Genomic DNA, 14351 nt, shown 5'->3' on the forward strand with positions numbered 1-14351 from the left:
GTACCAGAGTTGAGACCAAAAAACTAAGTATGCTTTAAGGCTGCTGTCAAAGGACATGGATAAGGTGAAGGAGAAGGAAATCTCATTCAAGAATGGTGAGACATCCTTTTCTAAAGAGACATACGTCTATGATAACATTTATTTTTATTTTTTCTGATGAGCTGCAGTGCAGTCCTGGGCTCTGGTGTGTCATGTATGGAATGTAAGGAACCGATATGTTGATAATTGCCTTAAACATTGCTTAGTTCACAAATTTGGGAGGAACTGAAATGAGCTGTTGCTGCAAAAAGTGTTTCTGCTCAGATTGGTGAGGAACTGGAATGAGCTGTTGCAGCAAAGTGAGACACTGTTGCCTAACTTGGTGACCACAAGGTGGTATAGGATGTAAAGGCCTTGGGTCCCAAGAAGGTGAGATCTAGCTAGCGCTTCCTGGAAGAAACTTCTGTGGTAACTCAAGGCAACGGCTCACGTGCACAGCAGGGGTTGCCTAAACCACTCACAACCACCAATGAGGACCCCTGCGACCACCGCTCACATGTTGAGCTTGCACAGGCACAGACTACACCCACCCTTGCTTTGTTTGTAAATGGGGAGGCCTCCTGTCAAGAGCAAAAAACTTGAATTGACCAAAGCTGGGGTAGGACCGCCACCATGAAGACACCTGGGGTGAAGAGGACCAATGGGATGCTGCTGGATACATGGGTGGTGATACCTCTTTTTCTCTCTCCCCACCTGCCCTCCCCTTCTTTTTTTATTGAATAGTGACCAGACCTCAGTAACAATGTGTGGCACAGGACTTGCTTACCCACTTAAAGTAATCGCTATTGAGCAATCATATCTAACCACGTCTCGTATTTTGTATTAATAAATCATAAACTGGTTGGTTGGTGTCATTTCACCTTAATTCAGTCCAATCATGAACCCAGTCGTTGGTCCCAAGGGGAGGGAGGTCATTCTAAATGACTCTTTTTGGGTTGCAACAGTCAGGGTTGTGATAATCTCAGTATTACATGAGACTCCCAGTGTGCAGTCCATGGTATAACAAATTAGCATGGCTTCTACCAAAGTGACAGTGTTTGACTGGTGATGAATTGGTCAGCGACAGCCGTTATGACAAAGTACATTGATGCACTTTATGTGAAATACACAGGATAGCTGAAGCTGCGGTTCCACTGTCTGAACAGCTGAACTCGTTATTCCCCTACTTCAAAGAAAAGTGAATGCTGTCCACATTTCCATTCCTGTTAGGCTATTGATTGTTCTTGGTACTGGGTGTGCCAAGGAGAGATTTCCTCCATTTTAAGCAGAATACGGCTGCACTATTAAAACAAATGTGAGAACTTTACTTTGGAAATGTCAGTGTCTAGTTAAATGGACGTTGAAGACAGATGTGGCTTTAATTAAGATAAGGAGAGACATGAAATCTCTGCAAGGTATGATGAGGGTGAGTAAGAAGAAGCTCTCCCAAGTGTGAGGCAGAAGAGCGTCAGAGCAGCTACCCTGCTGTAAGGGGGGCAGGGGGGGCTTGTGAGGCACAAGGTTTGAATGAATCCTCATCTGTCTCTGCTGTGCTGTGTTACATTTGGTCAGGCATTTAGCTGTGTGTTCCTGGCACTCTGTACAGTAGTGGAAGGGGTTTTGCAGAAGGGGAAGAAGGAGAACAAAAGGGTGACAGGAGCTGCCAGAATTTCCTGCAGAGACCTGGACTGCCACCTGCCAAGGAGAAAAAGAGACATCCTGATTTTAAAGATTTGTGTGCAGACTCCCCTACCTTGTTTCCTTTTGACTTTGTCCATCATCTGGCAGTGGTGGGAATCACTTCCTCCTGCCTTAGGTGTCTGTCTGCGCTACCTTAGCAAGTGCTGCTGCTGGAGAGTGGAGCCACCAGATGATGCCATGTTCTTCCTGGTCTGATGGGAAATTAAACCATCCCCCTCTCTCCTCCCCACAACCTTGCTATAGGTGACTGTGAAGAAAAAATCTTGCATGACCTTGTTGTACCAATTGTCCAACAGCCCCCCAAGATATTGGACAGACAAGAGGAGAAAAGTGTTCCCCTGTAGCCATTTCCAAACACAGCATCTATAGTGCAACATGGTCTTTGGATCTTTAAGATTTTGTGGGGAGTATTTCAGAGATAAACATACTGTCCAGAGCATGTCTGTTAATTGGCACTCTGGTGAGGAATCAGAGGAGAGTGTAGTACTAGCTAAGGCAGTGGTACGTGCTGGAGAAAAGCGCTGTTATGTTGTTGTGTGGCTGAGCATGGGCATTTGCATCTGTTTCCCCCTCTATAAATGTAATACTTACCAGCTTCCTAAAGAACATATGGTATGGTATGGTGTGGTATGGTATGGTATGGTATGGTATGGTATGGTATGGTATGGTATGGTATGGTATGGTATGGTATGGTATGGTATAAAAGCTGAGCAGTATCTGAGCAGTATATGGACATTTTTATTATTTCTGGTAGGCTTTATATATGTGTTCTGTGAAGTACAGAAAACTGTGATTTGTCTGTTTGGCAGTTCTAGGAGAATAAACATTATTTCTTTCCTTTCACTGTATTCTTAACACCAATAAAAATAACGGGGCGGGGCGGGGGAGGCGGGGCGGATGGGGGAGGTTTGTCTTGGTTACTTTACAATGATCATTTTAAAAGCAGATTTTGGCTTTATAGTACAATGATGTGCAGTCACCAGAAACCTATCGAATTACACCTCTTGTCACACATAATATTCATTGTGAAATCCATCACCTTTTCCTCTTCAACAATCATCGGGAAGGCAGCTTGGTGTTTGCTGACGCTGCTGGCAGGGGTGAACCACGTGCAGAGGTGGTGCAGCTGCACCTTGGGATGTGGCAGCTGGCAGTAAGAGCCTTACCGTTTACCAAGGAAGGAGGTGGCTGCAGTCCCTGCCTGATAAATCTGCAACTATAACTCATTTTATATCCACAGCATGTTTCTAAGGTCTAGATCAAGATGGTGCTTCCCAATTCTCATAGCCCAGTAAAATGGTCTGTACCCTGTGATTTAAACTCTACTGCGGGTTCCTTTGCCAGAGGAGTTTGTGATGTGCTTAAAGTGGCCAGGTGGAGCAGAGGCCTTATCTAAAAATAAGCTCCCACCCATTTTTAAGCTGCAGTTGTTCAACCAAGACAAATGGTATTGTGGCCCTGCTTGAAAATAAGGCATTATGAAGAACTGATAGTAGGGGTAAATGTTCAGCTGATTTCTCCTGCATTCTGTCTTTTCTGTGAAACGGATTGATAATCATCCAAACCTAGTGCATCCCTCAAACCTTAAGAGGAGTATGATGAAGGCTCCTCTCAATTTCCTCATTTGAATTCTCTCTATGGAGAACAGGAAAGGAGTATTGCACACATTTACTGCAATGTTATCAGACTTGACCAAATATTAATGGAGGAAGGCATACAGTGCAGAAAACAATTAGAAGCAGTGTTTTCTTTGATGGCTATTTACACATTCAGGGAATATCAAAATAACTTCAAAATAGTGTCTTTCCTAAATGATAAAGAGACAATTGCATACAAATTTATTATGTAAATAAAACCATATTAATGAAAATAGCTTCTGTGATAGTATCAAACACCTGCATTCAGTTTGCATATATGCAGAGTTTGTGAATGGGGTACAAGACGGTAAAGCACAGGGCATCAAAAACTTGTTAACATCAAAGAGCATAGCGCTTGATCAGTGTTGAGAAACTGACTCAGAGGTTTACTCTCTGTTTCTCTTTTCCCACATTCTTATTTTATCCTCTATGCTCAATATAATGAATAGAAATGCTCTCCTTTTTTCCCCTCCAGGATCTTCTACCCCCTCTATTCTCTTCTGTTGTTGTTTTGTGAAACAGATAAGGTCAGGAGGGGCAGAGGGAAGACTTACCCAGCTAGTTACACATATTGCCATCATCAGTGAATTTGCAACGTAGTCTTTGACTGGGCAGACATTTCCAAACTCTCATTTTCTTGTCATAGTCTGAAGATGTCTTGGGCCAAAGTCCTTTGAGTCACAGTGTCAAATAATGCATACTTCCTTCTTGACATTAAATTTGCTTGGAAAAGGAGAATGTGATTTTTGATATGTAGTCGTATAGACACTGGTTTTGCTTGTCTGCACTATGGGAAGAAGATCCCTGTTTAATGCTAAATCTATGCATCTACGCTTCTATATTGGTAGAACATGAGGAGTAAGAAAAATAGGGTAACAAAGTCCATTTGCGAAAGGCTGGCATTGGATGCCAGGGGTCAGCTTGGTGTTCAGAGTACATATACAATAAAAAGGATTTTGAATTCCTTCCAAGATCTTTCAGAATAAATAGAAGAATCCCAATGAGATAATCTGTCTAGAATTTAAGAAAAACAGCAGAGAAGTGGGCTATTAAAAAGTAAAGAATCAGCTCAGGTCTGAAAGCAATTGGATGATGAGGAAGGAGAAAACAATGTCTACTGAGTACCAAACCTGCCCTTTCTGTCAGGAAGCTCCTCCAAATGCTCACCCTCCACTGAGTCACAGGACTGCAGGATCGCTCTCTGCCACGGAAACCAGCAGGACCTGCTGCAGCGGAAGGACTCTCCTGACAGCAAACTGAGATGGGGAAGACTTTGAGCAAAATCCAGCCATTTGCAAGAAAAGACCCTGACTGATGTAAAGTTTACTCACTCTGAGTAATACCCTTCCCTGTCAGTGGCAATTTGCTGCAGAGCTAGCTATAGTATACTATATCAGTAGTTTGATATAAGATATACAATGGATATTATAACTATATATAGTTTATAGCATAGCCTGTAAATACACACATACATATACATATACTGTGTATCATGATAAGAATACTATATGTATGAGTTTTATATATATATATAGTATTCCATCAACATAGCATCACTGAGCCTTCATTATGGGTAGGAGGTCACTTAGTACTAAATAGATATAGATGGTGTCTCATTCATTAAAAATAATAAAAAAATCAAAGACTCAGTACTTCTGTGCTATTTTACTATTATGTTTTGGTTGGGTTTTTTCTTTTTATTCATTTGCGGGTGCTCACAGAAGGACCAGTAATGTGTAATGTTGCTCTGAAAGTAATGGGACCTCTTTCAGAAAAAAAGTAGATGTGGTTCATAGAGAGTGCAACTTGACGGTCTTAACCTTCCCTCATCAGCTGCTTGCCCTTTTGACAGATTTCTATCCCTACGTGCAGATTTCTAAACTGGTTCTGCTCTCAGATTGCCACACACACCATCGTATGCAATGACCTTAGCTCACATAGTATTCTGTCTAACCCCTCTTTGCATTTGCATTGTAGCCAAACAGATGATCCAAAGTCTCAGTATTTTTACAGAAGGATGCATGAGGTGGGTGTTTCAAATGTACACTTTATTTCCCATGAGCAAATACTTAGTTATGGACAGAATACTAGTTGCTTGCTGATACAGTTTCTTAGAGAAAAGAGCTAGTAAGCAGCAAGAGCATTTGTTTTCTGCCTCTGTAGTTGTAACCAGAAACACATCAGAGGAGGAATTGGATCCCTGGGATTAAAACCAATGTACTCGAATAAGAATTTTAAAAGCAAGGTTAGAACAGAATAGAATAGAACAAAACAGAATTGAAGGTTGTGCATGCTTTGTATCTGTTGCAAGACAGAAGAAATAAACTAGTAAATAAAAAAATTTACAGTAAGAAAACACACAGCTGCTGCACCATTGATTTTTAAAAAAATAAAAATCCCTACAATTGAGAACCAGTGTGTTGGGCCCTGACAGACTGGTATAGAGGCAAAGCAGATAATGTGATTAATACCCCAAAGCTACTCTAGTCATCTTCACCACTGATCTGACCTGAATCAATTCTGTTATTGAAATTTTGAGTGGAAGCAATATCTGCGGCAACAAAACAACATACAAAATTGCTGCTTATTTGTTCCACTATGGGAGGTGAGGGATGGAGGAACTCAAGCAGACCTTTTATTAACTTCTCAGCCATACTGCAAAATGTTGTATGTGTCAAACTGCTTATACATTAAATAGCAATTAGTAAAAATATTTGCCAACAAAAGCAACACACAACTGTATTTAAATGTTTTAGACAGATTAGAATTCTATATGTTCATTATTTACCATTTGCTAATTTGAAAGCATAAAATCTTTTCTCTGTCCCATCTCAAGCACAAGGGATTACAATTGTGTGCTCTTGTCACTTCCAGCCTTCCCATCTGTTGCTGCAAAGCTGTGATAAATGAAGTTTCAACAAGATCACAAAAGCAGGCTTATTGTTTTGACACAAAACAAGACTTAGATAACAAAAATCAATTATAATGCTCTCTCATTTGTGGAATGAATAATTTTTACTACTTCAGAAGCAGGTTTGAAGCAGTGATGTAAAGGGAACAAATGATGTGTCAGAAATTAGAAAAATAACCATGAAAACTAAATTCCTTAGAATACATAAAGCAACAATTGTTTGAAGGCAAAAAGTTTCTGTAATTTCTTGGAATACACAAAGCAGAGGAGCATTTGGGACTTTTGTTTGATATTTGATATTGAAATATCATGCCAGGTATTATCATTCATCTCAGAAGTTGCGTTTCTGATTTGATTTAACAGATACATTTAGTATGATAAATAAAATGTGAATATGTATGTAATAATAGGGATATAGCAATATTTTCAGTGATTGAGAGAACTGAGAGGATAACCAACATAAGAAATCACTAAATGTTAATTAAAGGTTGACATTTCTGCTCAGTGCCATGCAATGCTTGGTTTTACAGAGGAGAGACAAAAAGCCCACCAGGAACCCCAATGTTTTCAAGGCAGACTTGACCAACTGGCAGAATCAATGCAACATCCTTCCAAAGAAGCCCATAGGCTTTGCTACATCAGCTTCTTAATTAATATCTGTACTAAGGCATATATTCTGCAAAGAAAAACAAAATTTGGTGTAAAAGTTTCTTGTGATGTAAGTGTATCTGCATATGACCTTTTTTCACTCAGAGGGGAGGATAAAGTTAAAAGAAAAGAAAAATGGCTGGTAAAGCAACGTTTGAACTGCTACCTAGACTGAAGTTGGTCTATTTCTAGCTGAAATAGCTAATTTCTAGCTGAAGCTCCTGCTTCAAACTTAGATTTTTTAATTTTAAAAATAGATTTTTTTATTCAGATGTAATTATTTTTGGAGGAAACAAAAAGTTATTGATTCAGTCCTTCATTTTTTAAGGAGCCTCAGCTTTCCTCCTTCCTAAGACATGTTGTGCCAATTATTCATTACTTCTTTTTCAAAACGTGATTCTTTCTGGGCACTATCCAGCCTCATCTGTTAGATTACACAGATTGCCTTTCCCTCTCCATCAGGCTTTCCAGATTTGAGTACCTTGTCATGTAGTCCATTCCACTGATGAATCACTTATAGAAACAGAGATGCGCAGAAGCAGTCCTTTTGGCCACAACTAGTGACTGCACTGGTGCAGCAGAACTGCGTCTGTTCCATCACATTTAAAGCCCCACAAGACTAGTAGAGTTTAGCAAGCATTTATCCTTATGATGTGGGTGTTGGAAACAGTGGGTCATGTACTGGAACAGTAGTTGTTTAACCAGGGGAACTATTAAACTTCTGCAGACCACACATGTTCAATGTTAGGTTTAGAGAACACTCATCCCTCATGACAATAGGCTACAAAGCTAGGAGATGGAATTGGTTTTGTGATATCAAATATCACCCATATAGGTGCCATTTTCAGTAAATTATGCTAGAAATCTTTTATTAAGGCAGTTGAGAAGAGATCAGTTTTAAACAGAGATGTAGTCAAATGAACTAGATAACGGGACTCAGGAGTTATGGTGTTTCAGGTGAATAAAAGAGACTATCACTAATACATACTGCTTCTCATCTTCAAGAAATCTCAATCATTGTGGAAAACAAATAGACTAATATGAACAACAGACAAATCAAATTCCATACACTACCAAAATGCAATCTCTGAATAACATTTGGCAGATGGCAGACTATACTCAGCAAATACTCAGAAGGATAAAGCAAAAAACTAACAGACCTAACGCAGCCTTTCACAGGAATCTGCTCAACCTTTTGAATGAGTGTGTGCATTATTCAATACAGCTGGCCACTTCCATCCAAGAGGGAGCTGCATTTGGTGGTAAGAACCGTCGAGTGATGTGTTCCAAAATAGTACTTCAATCCCTTACGCACATTCAGATGACCAGCCCAATATAAAAGCAAAAAATACTGATTATGTTTATTCTGTCTACACTTTCTTGCTAAAAGTGGATTGTATTATTCCTCCCATTATTCTTCCTCCAATTTAGGCTCTTCTTTGCAAGGTTTATTTTCTTTTCACAGAAAAAGAAAAAACCCTTAGTAGAAACAACTGAGCAGAGAAAGTTATATTAAAACTTACTGCAGAACTTCTGATCTGATGGTTCATGCAGAGTTTCTGTGTGGTGGTGAAATAGGCTTGTGCTCCCAGATCAAAGAAGATTGATATGCTAGTCATGATCTAAGTTATCCAAGTTTATAAAGCAAATTCTGGATGTTAGGCTTAACTGTGTCAGAAATATTATTTCTTTTTCTGCATTGCTAATTAGTTAATCTAAGTTGATAAAAAATAAACTGACCTAAGTTCATTACTTTTTCCATGATGACACTTTCGATCTGTGCTTTATCGGTGAAAAGAGCTGTATGATCACAGTGTATTAAGCTAGAATGTACTGCCATAATGTCTATTGTTAAATCTCTAATTCAGATATTATGTCTTCTTTAAGAGTTACATAGTTACATTTTTTTACACTTTTACTAGTTCCAAGTTGATTGTATTGTTCATTTTTTGTATTGTGATTGCCAGAAACAATCAGATCTTTCTTCCATTTTGGTAGGCCCTATACAAATACTGTAGGTACTGTGTAACTGAACTGAGAGGTTTGTGGTGGAGTCTGCAGGCTACTTTTCTTTATGATATTCAGTTGTAGAAACCCAGCATGGACTGGTTTTTTAAGTTCTGGGGAACTCGATATTCATAATCAATGGATTAATACAAGAAATATTGAATCATTAAGAATGGCTTGAGGAAAAAGGAGTGTGGAGAAAGCTTATAATTACTTTCCATTCCCTAGAAACATCTTTTGTTTATTTTCCCTGTTCCTGATGTCTGCTTGTCTAAGATGTGATTGTTTCCAGTTTCCTGCATCCTCTGCAGCATCTGTCCCACGAGGATCCCAGATCCCTGCCACCTTCCCAAGCCTCAGCTCAGCTGGTGACACAACACCGCTGGGCAGCCAGACTTACGCTTCAGAAGACCTTGCTAAGTATTTGAAAGAACCTCAGGAAATTTCACAGGGCAGAGCCAGATAAAATGAGCAGGGCAAAACAGAAAGGAGAAGTAATATTGCTGAGACAGAGATAGGTAGCACCTTCAGGATTTAAGAGAAAAATTACACTAAGAGAAGGCGTTAAATTCCATGGGGTGGGGGGTGGGGGTGGGGAATAGCAAGGAGCTGCAACATGGCAGGTCAGCACTGGCAGGAAGTGATCAGGGCATGATGCAGGCCAGACATTCCTTCTGTATTCCCCACATTGCCAGTGATGAATAACTAAGAGATTACCTGCAGAACAAGAGGTGATTCTGCTTTCACTTTTTGAACGTTTGAAATAAAGCATGTTCATGAGTTGGGTCTCCAAGGTTAAGGAGAAATGCATGGAGTTGTCTGCAGCTGGTAACAGTAATTCATTAATGATTCTGCAATAGAGCAACTTACAGTTTGTCAGCATTTAAAATGCATAAAAAAACAAGAAAAAAGCTTAAAATAAGTCTGGTGAAGTAGAAGCTGTCAAAAGAGTGCCAACATGAAAATGTTATCTTTGGTTGACTTCCTCCACTGACTTGGGTATAGCTGATGAGCTGAAGCTAAGGTGTAGTCAGTTTTGGGAGCTGCGGTTCTTCTAGAGACTGCTATGATAATAATTCACCCAGGAGCTTTTTTAGGTTTTCTGTCTTCTTTTGGTTGGTTTTTTTCACAGAGTCCTGATCCATAGCTCTTTGAGGACTTTTCACATCCACTAAGTTTTAGACTAGGCATCCACAGCTTCTACTGACCATTAGCTTTTCACCTCGTGTGTAAATGCAAAGCAATGTGTAAATGAGCAGTGAAATGCAAGAGAGCCAAGGGGAAAGGATGAAAACAGTAATGGAGAAAAGGAGATGGGATTAGGAAAATTGAATGAACAGAAAGAGGAGGAAGGAAGGATTAATGAGTAGCAGAAGACAGGGAAAGCTGAGACAAATATATTACTCAAGTTCTGGTTCAGCTTTCAGCCAGAATGTGTATCATAAGAGCTGCTGTCTTTGTGGTGGTAGTAAAACCCAAAAGCTTCACTGACAACATAAGACTTGTATTGCTGGACAGATAATGCTGCACTTGTACAAATATTTTGTTTTAGTGGGGACAAGGACAGGGACTTGTCAATTCAGAATAAGCAGAAATATATTTTGATTCAAGGTTAAAAGCAAGTTTATTTTTCACATTTAAAATCCAATAAAAACCCATTTCATGTGTGTTTTCTAAGCGAAAGGTTATGAAATATATAATGAAATGTTCTATGTGTTGGAAGTTTCTAGTTTCTATATAATATGCATTTGGTACATTTCAGTATTGCTGAAAACACTTCTGTTTTGCAAAAATATGAGATGAAATGCTTCATCCATCTCTAAAATTGTTTCTGGAAAATAGCCCTGGATCTAGCCTTAAAGCAGCAAGATCTGCATTGTAGCAAGCTGAGAGAGAACGAGTTGAGTATAGTCTGTCCTAGGAAAACAATTGTATTAGTACAGTTCAAATGATACAATCATTTTCCTTTTCTGTGCTCTTCTTCACTGCCACTCCAGAGCTACGTATTCATACAGTTATACCTTTATTATTTTTCTTTTGGTTACATCAAAGTAAATGATTTCTACTAACAGTTCAAGAAGCACCTCTATCCTCATATAATTGCATCCAAAGGAAATTAGAAAGTAGCACAGCTATGCAGTGCAATGTTCCATCCCTCTTTTAAATAGCTACATTAGGTAAAACTTTTTAGTGTAGATAAGAATAACGTAGGCAATGAAAGTATCCTTATACGAATAGGGTTTTGCTTGCAAATAGCTTTCAAGGGAATTTTACATTTTTCAACAATTAATAAGACCCTTAAAATTCAAGTATTGCATTAACAGAAAAACGTTACAACAGATAAACTCTCTTAAAAGTACAATCCAGAGGCATAATTAGGTCATGTTGCATATTGAATCTGTAGGTTTAGTAATAATTATAACTACTTAAATATAGAGTATCACATTTACAGACATCTTTCTCTGTTTAAATTACCTTCTGTTTCCTTCTCTGCCTGTATTCTATTTGATACAAAAAGCTGAAAAAGACCTGTACTGCTCTTTTTCACCTCTTCAGTGCCACTCTGAGTAACATTAGTTGAAATCCCAGTCTAAAGAACCAAATAGGTATTTTTGCAACTGATTAAACTTTCAAACCTTCGGAATCTGCATTATAAGAATTATATAATGTAACCCCAGTCCCATTAGTTTATAATCTAAATAGATATATAAAAGTATGCCTCTTTAGTGGATAACATGTTGTTTAACTAGCACCTTTACGGAAGATTATTGAAAGGAAACAAGGCTACTTTTCAGAATTTTTCACTAAAAAACATCCAGCAGGTAAACAGGTACCTTAATACTTTCAACTCTTGTGCAGGCATTGAAATTGTAGATGGAAACAAATGACCCAGAAATAAAATCTTGTACACCTGGCAATAGAAACAGCCCATGTCTGAGACAGATAGCAAGCCATACACATGCTTTACACTGCTGGTGAACATTGTGCTTACAATATTTTAGTTTGCCTCTGCCCCAGAATTTCATTTTCATTTGCATGTTTCTTGGATAAAGGTTTTGTATAGCATAAATTTCCATTGACATGTCACAGAGAATATTGTCAGCTGTAGCTATTAGAGTCTTTTCTCAAGGGATGTCTCCTTCAGAATCATTATATTTATGTTTCAGGCAATTCTTGGAGAAATGAAGTGTCATAATATTTAATAATCACTTAGTCATTATCATAATAGGCTAAAACATGGGATGGTTGATAATACACAGGGAACTGTGAGGCAGTATAGCACATGTAAGGGTTTAGAAACAGTGACTTGCTGAGATAATATATCCCCTTGGTACTTCTTTCTTTAAATAGATAAAATTCCCAGAAAAGGACTGCATGTTACAGAAACTGAAGTACATGTGAAGAGCTTTGTCCAAAGAGGAGGATGGGAACAAGGTGCACAAGGAAAAAAAAAAAAATAGCAATTGAGTTTCAGTGGAAATTTTGACTGTCCACAGAACATTTGTTTTAGTTTCTTAATTGTGTTGGGTCCTAAGTGCAACCAACCAACTGCTGCCAAACTCTCAGTCAAGCATGCTAGGTTCAGGGTCTCTGGTGGCTGCTCTTCACACAAATTTCAAGCCATGAGTGGTCTACAAGTCAACTTGGCCAGTGGCTTAACCAGTTTTCAGGCTATTGTTTAAAATGGACTGACAATTTCAGCTGGTTTCGGCAAAGATTTTTCCCAGTCTTTGCTTTTGCTGGTGACAATACAGAGCAAACTGTGCAAGGAGGGAAAACTAATGAGAGAAGTGAAAAGCATAAAGAAGCTCTAAAAGACAGAGAACAGCTCTGTGGGATCACTCTGGTAAAGTAGAGAGTTAATTGTACATCAGTATTAAAAAGCAAGAGCTTACATGTGGCCATCACCTAAATAAGAAGACCAGAATTGTATGTCTATGTAATACTGACACAAAACAGAACATGGAAAATAGATGAGGATTGTAATAGTGAGTGGATTTTCTATAAATTAGTACTAGGATTTTAACAATAGTATTCAGAGTTCTCTGGAGATAAAACATTATGAAATGTTTGCATTAAATAAAATATTCTCAAAAGACTTAGTAATTAACATTTTAATTGGTAAATCAGTAGAAAATCCATGGTCTGAGCTGTTAAAAATAGTCTTTTATTCAAATGCATCAGTCACAGGCTAAAATTTTCCTATAACAGTCATTGGTTGGGTAACAGAATTGCTTTAATGCTGGTGGCATGGCAACAGATCTGTGAATACTGCTTTATAACTTTATTTATAATTGAGTTCTTTCTCCATAGATTCATCTGCAGTTCTTGCTAAATAAGCTACTGTGCTTTTTCCAGAGGAATCAACACTTAAGGTCAATGGGTCAAATTTCAGAGCTTAATCTAATTGAAAAGATGGGCCATTAAGCTGTTATACACAAATCCTTCCTCAAGCGTTTTATGTTCTTGTCACACCTGTTCAGACACATATCCATTTCTCAGTATGTAATCTATCCAGAACTTTTTAATTTGTCACATTAGCAGGCAAAAAATCTAAGAAAATATACCTTAGTGTGACAGGAAAGTAATAAACAGGAGAACACAAAGCATCTAAAATAAATGTTGGTCCTCACCACACACTGTACATTCTATTTTTATTCAGCCTCTTATTTTAAAAATTGAAACTATATTATGCTAGTTTTGTTTCCCCATCAATAGGCAGAGCCAAAGTAGTGCAGAAACCTTGACTTATGCATGTAGCTGAGTTGGATGCACTGGAAAGGATGGGTTGCATGGTCTTTACTCACTTGGCTCAGAGGGCAGAACTGTTGTAGCATTAGCAGGTTATCACAAGTCTATGGGAATATATTTGCAAATAAATCTACAGTAATCTTTGTATTCTGATTATTAGATATATATTATATGCAAAGTAATATTTAAAAAAAAAAAAACAAAACACACCACAACGATCCCACAACTTTAAAACCAAGGTGACTGTCTTTTTGCAATCTTCGTAGCAAGACCCATGGTATTGATGAATTTTGTCACTATCCATTTGCATGATGACTAAAGATTAAAAATAGTATTGGGCTGGGATAGATCATGTGGATCAGAAAGTGGCAGAATACTGTCATGTCAAAGTATGCCTATTTTACAGTCACAGGAAAAGCTTACCAAAGCTGGTTATCCATAACTCCATCCGTAAGAATTTCACAGAAAGTAACTGCAATGCAGTTTTATCTGAGCAAGTTTTGAATTAGCTAGTTCTTCTGCAAAGTGCTGGTATTGCTGCAGTGTGGAGCTCAGCATATTTCAGGTTACAATCCACGTTTGACAAGTTTGATGCCTACTTACGTGGCTAGCTCCTAAGCAGATCCAGAGAGCTGCAGCTTGAACAGGACCCAGATGATGTTGGGTTTACTTGTGCT

Source organism: Falco punctatus (assembly GCF_963210335.1).
Source record: "Falco punctatus genome assembly, chromosome: 6".
Lineage (NCBI taxonomy): Eukaryota > Metazoa > Chordata > Aves > Falconiformes > Falconidae > Falco > Falco punctatus.